Here is a 12,890-nt window from a genome sequence, read left to right as displayed (position 1 = left end):
GCCACAACTTAGGGAGACAAGAATTTTTGTCTTTCAACATTTCGATTATGATATATTTAGATGTTGATGGTCTTGTGTTTGTCCTACTTGGAGTTCTTTGAGCTTCTTGATACGTGAATTAATGGGTTTTAATTAAATTTAGGAAGTTTTCAGCTATTTCTTTTAATTTGTGTGTGTGTGCGCATGCTCCTTTTGAGAGGAGGTGGCAGCTGGGCTTCCTGGGTCGGGTAGGGGCTCAGAAAGCTGTGAAACTCAGTCATTTCCTGCATCACAACTTATTTTGGTCCTGGATGAATAATATTGAAGATACATGCTTAAAATATTCCTAACATCAGAATCTGTACATGTGTTTTCTTCCCCAAGAAAGCTATAAACAGTGAAAAGTTTGCTATAAGCTTCCCTGTGTCCTCTCTCCCTTCCCCCTCCCCTGAAACTAAAAGGAATGTTAAAAGCCCGCTTTTCTGTGACCAGCAGACCTTATCTATGCTCCCAATTCTAATTCCTTGTAAACACAATTTGTAAAACCCTGTGAGATCCTGTCTCCTTTGCCATGCTGCTGCAAGGTCACAAAGTAGATAAAACTTAAGTTACAATTCCGGTTTTCCTCAAGATCTGAGACATGTTAATTGTCTTTGTTTCTCACTCTGGTAACATCTTCCCGCCGCGCGTATTTCCCGCCTTAAAGAGTTAGTTTAAAAGGGGATCGAAAAATCTAACACTGGCTACCCGTTCGGGACCCCTTCCACACTGTGGAAGCTTTGTACTGTCCCTCTGCTTAATGAAGCCTACAGCTTTTTTTTCTCTTGGTCCCATTCGTGTCTCTCTTGCCGCAGGCTGCCGCCACACCAATTCTTTGGCATGGCTAAGGCAAGAACCTTTTGCTGTTGCACTTTCTCTCCACTCCTGTACTTACATTACAAATATGTTGGTGCCCCACTTTTCTCCAAAGCTCTGCTCATTTGTCTTTATTTTCCCTCCTATTATTTCTATTCTTTCTCTGTATTCTTCAAATATATGATCTCTATTGATCTATCTTCAGGTTTGCCGATTCTTTCTTTGGTTCCTGTTTTTGTGCTTTTAAACTCCAGAATTTTCATTTGGTTCTTTCTTACAATTTCTGTCTTTGTATTGATATTCTGTATTTGATGAGACATTGTCACTAGGCTTCCGTTAAACGTGGTTCCCTTTAGATCTTTGAACACATGTATAACAGCTGCAGTGACTTGGCTGAGCAAGTTCAGTGATTTGACTATCTTCTTTCCTGATCTTCCCATTAAGCTTCTGGCCGGTCTGCCTCAGTTGGTATCACACCCAGCTGTTAGCCTCCACTAATTGCTAGGTGATTGGTCTGTTCTTGACAGTGCCTTGGGGCAGAAATTGCTCTACAGTCTGATTCAGTTGAAGTCAAGCCCCTTGGCAGGGGCAGGGTATTGCCAGTCTTTGAGATTTGCTTCCACCCCCTGTGGACCGAACCTCTGTACTATAGTAGGAGCTGGGGGAAAAGGAGGAATAGTTTTTCACCAGCTGCCCCATCCAGATCCTGTCTATGGAGCAGGAGCCATGGATGAGGGGTAGGGGATAGCATCAGGAACTGGTATCATCAGCCACTTATTTCTCTGCTGTGATTTGCAAGGAACTAATTTTCCAGTCTCCCTTACCAAATGGCTTCTGGCTGGATTTAGCCAATAGGAAGTGCTAGTGGAAGACTGGCATGTTGGAGAGGGGGAGAAGCCAGAAATTTCATTCTCTCTCACTTTGCTTTGGGTTGGTATCCTTGGCAGGCTGTGTCTCCTCTGCGGCACTGACTACTCCAACCAGCCCTCTTTTTGTGGTTCCATTTGCCATTGGGCAGTGGGAAATCATGCAGTGTAATTCTCCACTCTAGGTTGAAACTATAGTTGTAGCTTTGTCTGGATGGCCTGGCAAATAGCCTCTAGTAATCCCACTTTCTCCCATAATCCTTCTGTCTTAGTGTTCCCAGACCACACTGAGGGCCAGGCTGCTGTTTCTCGTGGCCCAATAACGAGATGCAGGTGGACTGGGGAGGAAGCGCGTTTTTGTTTCTGCAACCAGTTACAGGGAGAAGGCCTGGAAATTATCACCAAACTCAGAATTACGAAGTTTTCTAGAGCTTATATGCCTTCTAAGGTATATGTCTATATGTAAGTGTGCATTCGTCTAAAGACTTAAGTGATTAACTTCTTTTAATCTATACCTAAGGTCTGAGTCTTGAAGACCTTCCTCTGGAGCCTCAGTAAATTTACTTAATCTAAATGGGCCCAGGTGCTGGGGTGATTACCCTTATCTTGTCTCCTGCTAAATCATGGAGGTTTGGGGAGTTTCTTCAGACCCCCAGTAAACTTGTTTGTGGAGGCCTGGGGAGTTTCTTTAGACTCACAATAAAACCTGTTTAGTCATGCTTTAAGGTACAGGAAAGGCCTGGGCAAAACTCTTGGTGGGCTTTTGTTACATTCTAGCCTTTGTGTAAGGGTACTGGCTCTTTCAGCTTTTAATATTTAATATAGTCACTCAGTCGGTACTGAAACAGTTGTTATGGAGGCCTGTGTTAGTGAGACCCAGCCTGCCACATTAGTATAGTAGTAGTGTCTTGCTGTAGCCAACCTCTTAGTCACTTCACTATGTGATACCTTACCTTGTTTTAATATGAATACTCTTCCTTAGCTGAGAAAGCCAGATGAAAGGACTCCATTTGGCTCCTTCATTTGCAAGACATCAAGGGCTCCTTAACCCACCCCCTTCCTCAGGGACTTAACTTGTGCACGCTGACTCCCAGCACATCAAAGAGTGCAATTAACTGGTAAGGTATGGTGGCAAGCTATGTCCGCAGTTCCCAGAAATTCGCCCGGGTGATAGTACCCTAAGCCCCTGCGTTTGTGTCCGGTACATAGCACCCAAAGCCCTCGCACCTGTCACCTTGTGATGGATTTAAAGCCCCTACACCTGGAACTGTTTTCCTGTAACCATTTGTCTTTTTAACTTTTTTTTTTTTTTTTTTTTTTTGCCTGTTTTACTTCTGTAAGATTGCTACAGCTAGGCTCCCCCTCCCCTCTCTAAACCAAAGTATAAAAGAAAATCTAGCCCCTTCTTTGGGGCCGAGAGAATTTTGAGTGCTAGCCATCTCTCGGCCACCGGCTAATAAAAGACTCCTGAATTAATCTCAAAGTGTGGCGTTTCTCTGTAACTCGCTTGGTTACAACATTTGGAGGCCCCAGCCAGAGTTTCACCACCGGGTGAGAGCCGGACTCGTTCCAGGCTCCCCCCGACAGATGGCGGACTTATAAGGGAGGTGCCACCTGAAGATGTTCCAGGGCCCCATAAGACCCCGTCTTCCGGAGGGGAATGGATCGACCACCGGTGTGTGCCCACAAAAATTCAACTCCTGAGTCCTCAGTTTCTGGTCCCGGAAAGGTAAGTCAGATCTGACTTTCTCTGGGAGGGAAGCGGCTGTGACGAGGGCCCTTCCTTTTGACTCTGCCCACATTCCAGGACGCTGGAGGACAGAGTTCTGGTTTTCTGTTAGGCACCTCTCGTGTCTCTCTGGGAGGGAAGCGGCCCTGACAAGGGCCCTCCCTTGACTCTGCCCGCGTTCCAGGACGCTGGAGGACAGAGTCCTGGTTTCTGGCAGGCTGGCCTCTGTTAAGACTAGTCTCTCTCTCTCTCTCACTCTTTCCCTCCCTCCCTCCCTCTTTATCTCTTTTCCTTCTCTCTTTCAGGTCTCCCGGCGACCTGTTTTAGAACGGGAATAAGAAAACTGTTATAAACTGTTTGAATGAGTGCGTGAATGTGGAGTTCAAGGGCTTGCGCTTGAATTTCCGGTTTGTAGCTCCACGGCAAAAGCTACGGAGTTGGAGAGGGCCCTCACCTGCGGTTCCGTGGGGGACCTCATAAGGCTTAGGGCAGCATGGGGCATAGCTCCATCTGAGCTGGAGGTTTATACCGGCCTGCTAATGCTAAGAGCGCAAGTCCCCTCAGAGGGAGTGGCCAGGCCGGCATCTGACTGATCCCATCACAAGACCCCCTTCCCTTGTCTGCCTATAAAAATTGTCATAATTGTTCATATACCCCAGTATCTATTATCCTGTTTAGTGTCTATTGTCCTGTCTGGTGTCTAAGTTTAGTATGTCAGGTCGTCGATGTTGCCCAAGACAACTGGGCAAGGACTTCGTCTAAGTCCTGAGTGCAGATTTTCTAACACAGGAGGTCTCAGGCGTGTCTCTTCCTGTTGCTGGGCCCTGAGGCCAGGTGCGCCTCTGCCAGTTTACAAAACAACCTCCTTCCCCAGCGGCAGGGGCTCCCCCACCCGACCCGACCCGCAGTGGAGGAGTGGGAGAGGACGGCGCCGGACCCCCTCCCCCAGGGACCCCCTTGGGCGCCCAGCTCCTGCGCCTTCAGGCGTCAAAGCCACCGACTTCCCCCAAGCACCAGCACGTCCACACCCAGCTCAGAACTCAGGAGCCCAGTCTGCTGCGGTGACCTTGGCCCCGGGCCAGGCTTCTGAGCTGGGCTTGCAGCGCCTGATGGGGCCTGGAGGTGGGGTGGGGGACCTCGGAGTTGTCCTGGCAACCCACTGCTGCCCAGGATGGCTCCTCCCAGCCTGAAAAGGTCCAAATGGCCCCTTTCCTCCTCATCCCCATACCTTACACCCCGCACATCCCGTTTTCCTGTGTTACAGCAAGTCCAGCGCCTCCAAGACTTTGCTCTGCTCTCCCTCCTAAAACTCTTAAAGGGCCAAGTTTGAACTTTTTGCCTTCGAGTTGTGGAGACACAAAAATATTTAGGCTATAAGTCAGGAGAGGGGGATCACATAGGTCCCACTAGCCTCGGACCCGCCTCTTGTCCTCTCCCTAAATCTCGGAGCTTAAGGAAGCAGACCTTATGTGGCAAGAAGCGCTGGCTGTAGCTGTTTTCCTACTTCTTTTGGTTGTGATACTTCTGTTCTTCCAATACCCCAGCCCCCCAGGTCGTGAATTTCTCTGTCCATGCTGGGTTTAATATCTCTGCTCAAACCTTGTTAAATTGCCTCCAGAATGGGAAACTCTTCTTCCCGGCCTCATAAAGATTGGAGCCCTCTCCAATATATGTTACAAAATTTCTCTCTAGCCTTCTCAGAGGATTATGGGGTCTGCCTTAAAAAAGGCAAACTCCAACACTCTGAGAAATAGAATGGCCAAAGTTTGGAGCCAGGTGGCCCCCAGAGGGTCACTGAACCTCGCAATTGTTCAGGCTGTGTGGCTGGCGGGTTGTGGCTGGAACTCCCGGTCACCCCGATCAGTTTCTCTACATTGATCAATGGCTGAGTTTGGTCCGGAGCCTTCCTCCATGGCTCCACCCATGCGCCCTTCGTAATCCTACCTCCAAGGTCCTTTTGAGCCAGATCTCACTTTCTCCTCGACCCTCAGCTGGCTCGGCTCCTCCTGTATTGCCTCTTTCTGAAGAAGGGGAAAGTCTACCTCACTGAGTTCCGCTGCCTTATAACCCTCCTGCTCCCTTAGAATCTTCCCTTGTCTCCTCGACTAAGTCCCCTGTGGGCTCTCCGCCTATTGCTTCTGGATTGCGGCCGGGCAGGAGGAGGTAGCCCCCTCCTCCCACTGAGAGAGGCACAAATCCCTCTGGGGGATGAGTGCTCAGCTCCATTCTTAGTTTATGTCCCCTTCTTCTGACCTGTACAACTGGAAAGCTCATAATCCCCCCTTTTCTGAAAAGCCCCAGATCTTGACCTCACTGATGTAGTCTATGCTCTGGACCCACCTGGGATGACTGTCAACAACTCCTTTTAACCCTCTGAAGAGTGGGAATGTATTCCAAGAGAAGCCAGAAAGTATGTCCTTACATCAGCCGGTAGACCGGAGCGGGGAGCCAAAAACCTCCAGGAGGAGATTTTCCCCTCTACCCGGCCTGATTGAGATCCGAACTCCTTGGGTGGGAAGAGAGCTTTGGATAATTTTCACTGGTATCTCCTTGCGGGTATCAAGGGAGCCGCTCAAAAACCCATGAATCTGTTTAAGACAACTGAAGTTGTCCAGGGGCCTGAAGAGTCACCTGGAGCGTTTTTACAAGGCCTCCAGGAGGCCTATCGGACATACACCCCTTTTGACCCCGCAAGAATAGCTGTGCTATTAATTTGGCATTTGTGGCTCAGGCAGCCCCTGATATCGGAAAAAAGTTACAAAAACTGAAGGGTTTGCTGGCATGAACATTAGCCAGCTTTTAGAAGTAGCCAAGAGAGTTTTTGACAATCGAGAGTTAGAGAAACAAAAACAAGCAGCTCAGGCAGCTGAAAAGGCTGCTGCTGAAGCATCCAAAAGACAAGCGGAAATGTTAGTGGTGGCCATCCAGGAAGCCAGAAAGGAAGGGCCCCCATCACAGAACACTAGCCAGGGAACCCCGGGTCCACGCCAGAAAGGCCAGAAAAGAGAGCAGGCTCCCCTACAATAAAACCCAATGCGCTTATTGCAAGCAGATAGGACACTGGAAAAAAGAATGCCCATTAAAGCCAGAGGAGAAACCAGAAAAGAAAACGTCCTCACCCTCCCTGCAGCAGAGGAATCTGATGATTTAAAGGGCCGGGGCTCCCTCTCACTTGGCTCCCCAGAGCCCATGGTGACCGCCACAGTGGAGGGCCATGGCGACACTGTGTCGCCTATTTGTCTAGAAGACTGGACCCAGCTGCCTCCAGGTGGCCAAATTGTCAGCAGGCTGTTGCGGGCACAGCAAGCCTGGTTCAGGAGGCTGATAAACTGACTCTAGGTCAAAATTTAACCCTTACGGCTCCTCATGCCATACTTTGCTGCAAAGTGCTTCTGGCAAATGGTTGTCAAATGCTCGCATCCTGCAGTATCAGAGTTTACTGTTAGATCAGCCTCGTTTAACTTTCTCTCCCACAAGGTGTTTAAATCCAGCTACTTTGCTCCCTGATCCAGACTTCACCACACCTGTCCATGACTGCCAGAAACTGTTAGAGACTATGGAAACTAACCGATCTGATCTCCAAGATATGCCTTTAAAGGAGGCGGACACCACCGTGTTTACAGATAGTAGCAGCTTCCTTAAGCAAGGAGTAGGAAAGGCTGGTGCGGCTATTACTACGGAGACGGATAAACTGTAGACTCAGGCTTGCTGGCTGGTACCTCAGCACAAAAAGCTGAATTAGTCACTCGCACTCAGGCCCTCCAATGGGTAAGGACAAACGTATTAACATTTACACTGACAGCAGGTATGCTTTTGCACCGTGCATGTACACGGAGCCATCTACCAAGAGTGGGGGCTACTCACCTCAGCAGGAAAGGCTATCAAAAACAAAGAAGAAATTTTGGCCCTGCTTGAAGCTGTTTGGCTCCCTCAACAGGTGGCTGTAATTCACTGCAAAGGACATCAAAAAGAAGAGCAGACTCTGCAGCCTGGGAGGCAGCTGGACTCCCAGTTGCGCCTCTGACCCTGCTGCCTGCATTGTCCTTTCTGCAACCTGACTTGCCAGATCACCCAGAATATTCCCCAGAGGAGGAAAAAGGCTTTGGATCTTCAGGCCGGTACAAATCAGCAAGGAGGAGTAAAACTGGCCCAGCTTCTAAGAACCCATTTCAAGATCCCCCCACCTTCAGGACTTAGTTAACCAAGCAGCTCTCCGGTGTATGGCTCGTGCCCAGATAAACGCCAAGCAAGGTCCTAAACCTAGCTCAGACCACCGCCTCCAGGGAGACTCACCAGGAGAAAGGTGGGAAATTGACTTTACAGAAATAAAACCACACCAGGCAGGGTACAAATACCTTCTGGTACTAGTGGACACCTTTTCTGGATAGACTGAGGCATTTGCCACCAAAAACGAGACTGCCACCACGGTAGTTTGGTTTTCACCCAATGAAACCATCCCTCGACATGGGCTGCCTGCTGCCATAGGGTCTGATAATGGACTGGCCTTCACCTTGTCCATAGCTCAGTCAGTCAGTAAGGCATTAAACATTCAATGGAAGCTTCATTGTGCCTATCGACCCCAGAGCTTTGGGCAGGTAGAACACATGAATCGCACTCCAAAAAATACTCTTACAAAATTGATCTTAGAGACTGGTAAAAAATTAGGTAAGACTCCTTTCTTTAACCCTTCTTAAAGTAAGATGCACTCCACTCCTTACCAGGCTGAATTTTTACCTTTTGAAATCATGTATAGGAGGGCTCCGCCTATGTTGCCTAAGCTAAAGGATATCCATTTAGCAGAAATCTCACAAGCGAATTTATTACAGTACCTACAGTCTCTCCAACAGGTGCGAAATATCATCCAGCCACTTGTCCGGGGAGCTCATCCCAATCCAGTTCCTGACAAGATGGGGCCCTGCCACTCATTCCAGCCAGGTGATGCGGTGTTTGTTAAAAAGTTCCAGAAAGAAGGACTCACTTCTGCTTAGAAAGGACCTCATACTGTCATCCTCACCACACCGGCAACTCTGAAAGTGGACAGCATTCCTGCTTAGATTCATCACCCTCACATCAAAAAGGCCAACAGAGCCCAACAAGAAACATAGGTCCCCAAGCCTAGGCCAGGCCCCTTAAAACTGCGTCTAAGTCGAGTGAAGCCATTACATTAATTCTTTTTATTTACCTCTCTTGTTTGTTTCCACCTGTTATGCCCTCTGTGCCTTCCTATTATTTTCTCCTCACTTCTTTCACAACAGGACGTGTATTTGTAAACACCACTTGGAAGGCAGGAACCTCCAAAAAGTCTCTTCTGCAGTCGATTCATGTGCTTTGTTGCGCGTACCCATGAAGAACCATGCAATCTGCTGGTCATAGGAGCGGGGAATGTCAACTTTGCTGCAGGGTTCGGACACACAGGAAGCAGCCAGACTGGATGTAAAAACTCTAAAAGTGGAAAAAAAAAAAAAAAAAAAAAAAGGGACTCCAGAGCGTTGACTTTTACCTCTGTCCTAAAAATCACCCTGACTCTAGTTGTTAAGATTCTTATCAGTTTTTCTGCCCTCACTGGTCATGTGTGACCCTAGCCACTTACCCTAGAGGATCAACCCAGTCCTCAACCCTCTCCATAACTCACACTTACCGTCCTAGACCTGTGTACTGCGAAAAATTGTAACCCTCTTACTATAACTGTCTGTAACCCTGGTTCAGCTCCATGGTATTATGACATGTCATAGAGATTAAGGCTTTATATCTCGAGATTTAATGTTAAAACTATGTTCATCATCCAGAAAATCTAGATAAACAATAGGAAAATACCACGCCCTGGTACCAAAGTATATTTAACTAGAATCCATGGCTGACTACTTTAATCACTAGGTTAGCTAGCCCCCTTCTCCTCCTACTGTTAGGCTTAGTCTTCAGGCCGTGTATATTAAATTGGTTTCTTAACTTTGTAAAGCAACGCATAGCTTATGTATCTTAAAACCCAGTATAACTCCCTTGTTATAACTGAGGAATCGATGATTTGATTCCCCAAAAACACAAGTGGGGAATGTGATACCCTACCTTGTTTTAATATGAATAGACTCTCCCTTAGCTGAGAAAGCCGGAGGGACTCCACTTGGCTCCTTCATTTGCAAGACATCAAGGGCTCCTTAACCCACCCCCTTCCTCAAGGACTTAACTTGTGCACGCTGACTCCCAGCACATCAAAGAGTGCAATTAATTAACTGATAAGGTAGGGTGGCAAGCTATGTCCGCAGTTCCCAGAAATTCGCCCGGGTGATAGTACCCTAAGCCCCTGCATTTGTGTCCGGTACATAGCACCCAAAGCCCTTGCACCTATCACCTTGTGATGGATTCAAAGCCCCTACACCTGGAACAGTTTGTTTTCCTGTAACCATTTGTCTTTTTAACTTTTTTTTTTTTTTTTTTTTTTTGCCTGTTTTACTTCTGTAAGATTGCTACAGCTAGGCTCCCCCTCCCCTCTCTAAACCAAAGTATAAAAGAAAATCTAGCCCCTTCTTTGGGGCCGAGAGAATTTTGAGCACCAGCTATTTCCCGGTTGCCAGCTAATAAAAGACTCCTGAATTAGTCTCAAAGTGTAGCGTTTCTCTATAACTCACTTGTTACAACAACTATCTTTTGACTGGCTTCTTTGCTCTTCCATCACTTGTGTATCTAATATCCGGTTTTAAATTCCAACCCCCCTCCATTGAAATATCTAGAGTGGTTTCTGGTTTCCTGACTAGAACCTGATTCCCACTAGCCAAATTAGGAGCATTTAAGCTTAAACATAATACTAATTGACGCAAACACATATAAAAATGCATTCCTTATGATTCCCCCCAAAAAGAGAAAGCCCAAATTGCTAGTATTGGTGGACTCTTCTACACCAACTTCTTTCTTTGAACACTGGTAATTAGTAAAAAAATTAGTAAAAAATAAAGTAAAAGTTATCCCGCTTTTTCAGGCAGAATCATATTTCAGAAAAACCTAATAGCCTAATAGCACTGTTCTTTACAGAAGGAGGCCAGCTAAATATGTCAAATGAATGTTAAAAGTAGAAAATCACTTTTTTCTAACTCCTAATAATTGATATGCACAAGGGCCATCAATGCATGCTAAAATCATAAGGTAAAACACTGGTAGGAAGCCATGCCTTTACTTGGTAGTCAGAAGAGGGGAGTGCTAACTTTAAATGGAGAGATTTGGCTTTCACTACTTGGGGCAGATTGCATATTCCAAAGATGGATGGGAGGATTCTATATCCCGTTCCCATATGCTCTTTCAGTGTGATGTCAACACTCCTCCATCAAGAGGCAGGATCTTTGTTCTCTCTGTCTGAATCTGGGCTATCTTTGTAACTGCTTCAACCTACAGAGTGGAGAAGCGACATTGCATGATTTCTAAGGCTAGCTCTTAAAAGACAATACGGCTTTCGTCTGGTTCGCTTTCTCTCTTGGGATGCTTGCCCTTAGAACCCTGTCACTACATTGTGAGAAAGCCAAGGCCACATGAAGAGTTCACATAACTGCTATTACTATCTGCCAGTCGTGTGAGCAAATGAACCTTCAGATGATTTTAGCTCCCAACCTTCATTTAAGTTATTTTGCTGAGGTTCCAGACATCAAGAAGCAAAGACAAGCTGTTCCAGCTATGCTTTGTCCAAATTCAGGAGTTGCAGAAATCATGAAAAATACTAAATAATTATGGTGGTTTAAAGACATGTTTTTGCATAATTTGTTATATAAGAGATAATGAATACACTACTCAAACTTTGCATCACCAGTAGTGGAACATTCTGACATTATGCACCTCCTAAATGTGATACAATATGAAGTAGACATTCCTCTGTGTACTGCCTATGAAGTATTGTTGCAGAATTTTGTTCCTTAGTTCTTGGCACATGACCAAGAAAATTTAGGCACACAGACACATTGAAGGGTGAGTAGGGCAGGATTTTATTGGGTGAAAAGGGATAAAAAATCTCAGCAAAGCGAGATGGAGTCCTGCTTACAGGCCCCCCACCTCACAGATTGAATCCCAGGCCACCACACAGGATCTGAAGAGGCCAGGCTCCTCCCACCTGCCCATGGTTCCACCCCATTCCCCCAGTGCACATGTGGGCATGTGCAGAAAAGGCCCTGGTCGGGTTCCCTCATCTGCACAAAAGCATCTGATGTAAACACTTATGGGGCATGTTGGAGATTCTGCAGGGACCCCTTTTTATCTGCCTAGCCATTTGGGTGTCTCTGTATTACTGCCAAAAACATTAAACCTGAATCTAATTAAGGCTTTAGATCTATCATCTAGTTTATAGGAAACAGGAAAGAGAAACAAGCGAAATGTCACCATGAAGAAATGATCAGGCAAATCTGTATATAACATAAATAACCTGGTCTCTTAAATGCAAGTCAATGTCATTGAATAAAAAGATCCTCTTTCAGGTTAAAAGATTTAAGAGCATAGCCAAATATAAACCATGAACCTTGACTGGATTCAGTTTTGAGGGGAAAAAAAAGATATAGGGACAACTGTTGAAATTTTAAGAAGGATTGTATATTAGGTGTCAAAGGGGAATTGTTTTGCTAGTTATGATAATGGCATTGTGGTTATGCAGGAGAATATCCTTATTTTCTGCAGATGCATACTGAGATATTTAGTGGTAAAGTGATATGCGATATCAATAATATGCTTTAAAATGGGTCCAGCAGTATAATTGGAAAGTTACATACATATATAGAACATATAAGGGAAAGTGTTCATTGTTCAACCTAGCTGAAGGGTATCTTTTTATTATTATTATTATTATACTTTAAGTTCTAGGATACATGTGCACAACGTGCAGGTTTGTTACATAACTGAAGGGTATCTTAGTATTCATTGTATTATTCTTTCTAACTTTCTGAATGTTTTAAAAAGTATTTCCTAATAAAATTAAAGCCTGTGTGAAACAAATGTACTGATTGGATATTTACATTTTATGAAACATTCATTGATAAGAACTTGCGGGCTGGTGAATTTGGGAAAGAAGGGAGAAGTGTTAGTGATCAATTATGAGCTCATATGCTATTTCCAGTACTCTGGTGAAATTCACTGGCCATGCTTCCCATCTGCATGCATTCTTCCCAACACTACTCGCTGAACCTAGGCTGAGTGTTTGAACTTTTGTATTAGATGAAGGAGGTGAAGATATGAATTTCTTGAGTTATACTGTATATAAATATTATGTCTACACACAAAGCAATGTATTTGGCTTCTGACTTATCCATGGAGAAATGATATGCAGTGTATAAAGCTTGGTATCTGAAAAATCTGTCATTTTTAAAGTACTACATTTTCTTTTTTTTTTTTTTTTTTGAGACGGAGACTCGCTCTGTCACCCAGGCTGGAGTGCAGTGGCGCAATCTTGGCTCACTGTAGCCTCTGCCTCCCGGGTTCAAGTGATTCTCCTGCCTCAG

The 12,890-nt window shown here is 45.6% G+C and overlaps 1 protein-coding gene across 1 annotated transcript in view; it reads right to left on the bottom strand.

The window, feature by feature from the left end:
* The window catches only part of CXXC1 (CXXC finger protein 1), a 459,484-nt gene that overhangs the window by 128,020 nt on the left and 318,574 nt on the right, over positions 1–12,890 (bottom strand). The gene's annotated exons all lie outside the window — the stretch shown is intronic.

The sequence above is a fragment of the Macaca thibetana genome, chromosome 18 (genome assembly GCF_024542745.1).
Source record: "Macaca thibetana thibetana isolate TM-01 chromosome 18, ASM2454274v1, whole genome shotgun sequence".
NCBI lineage: Eukaryota > Metazoa > Chordata > Mammalia > Primates > Cercopithecidae > Macaca > Macaca thibetana.
Note: the sequence above shows the minus strand (reverse complement) of the source record. Positions and strands in the feature narration are given on the sequence as shown.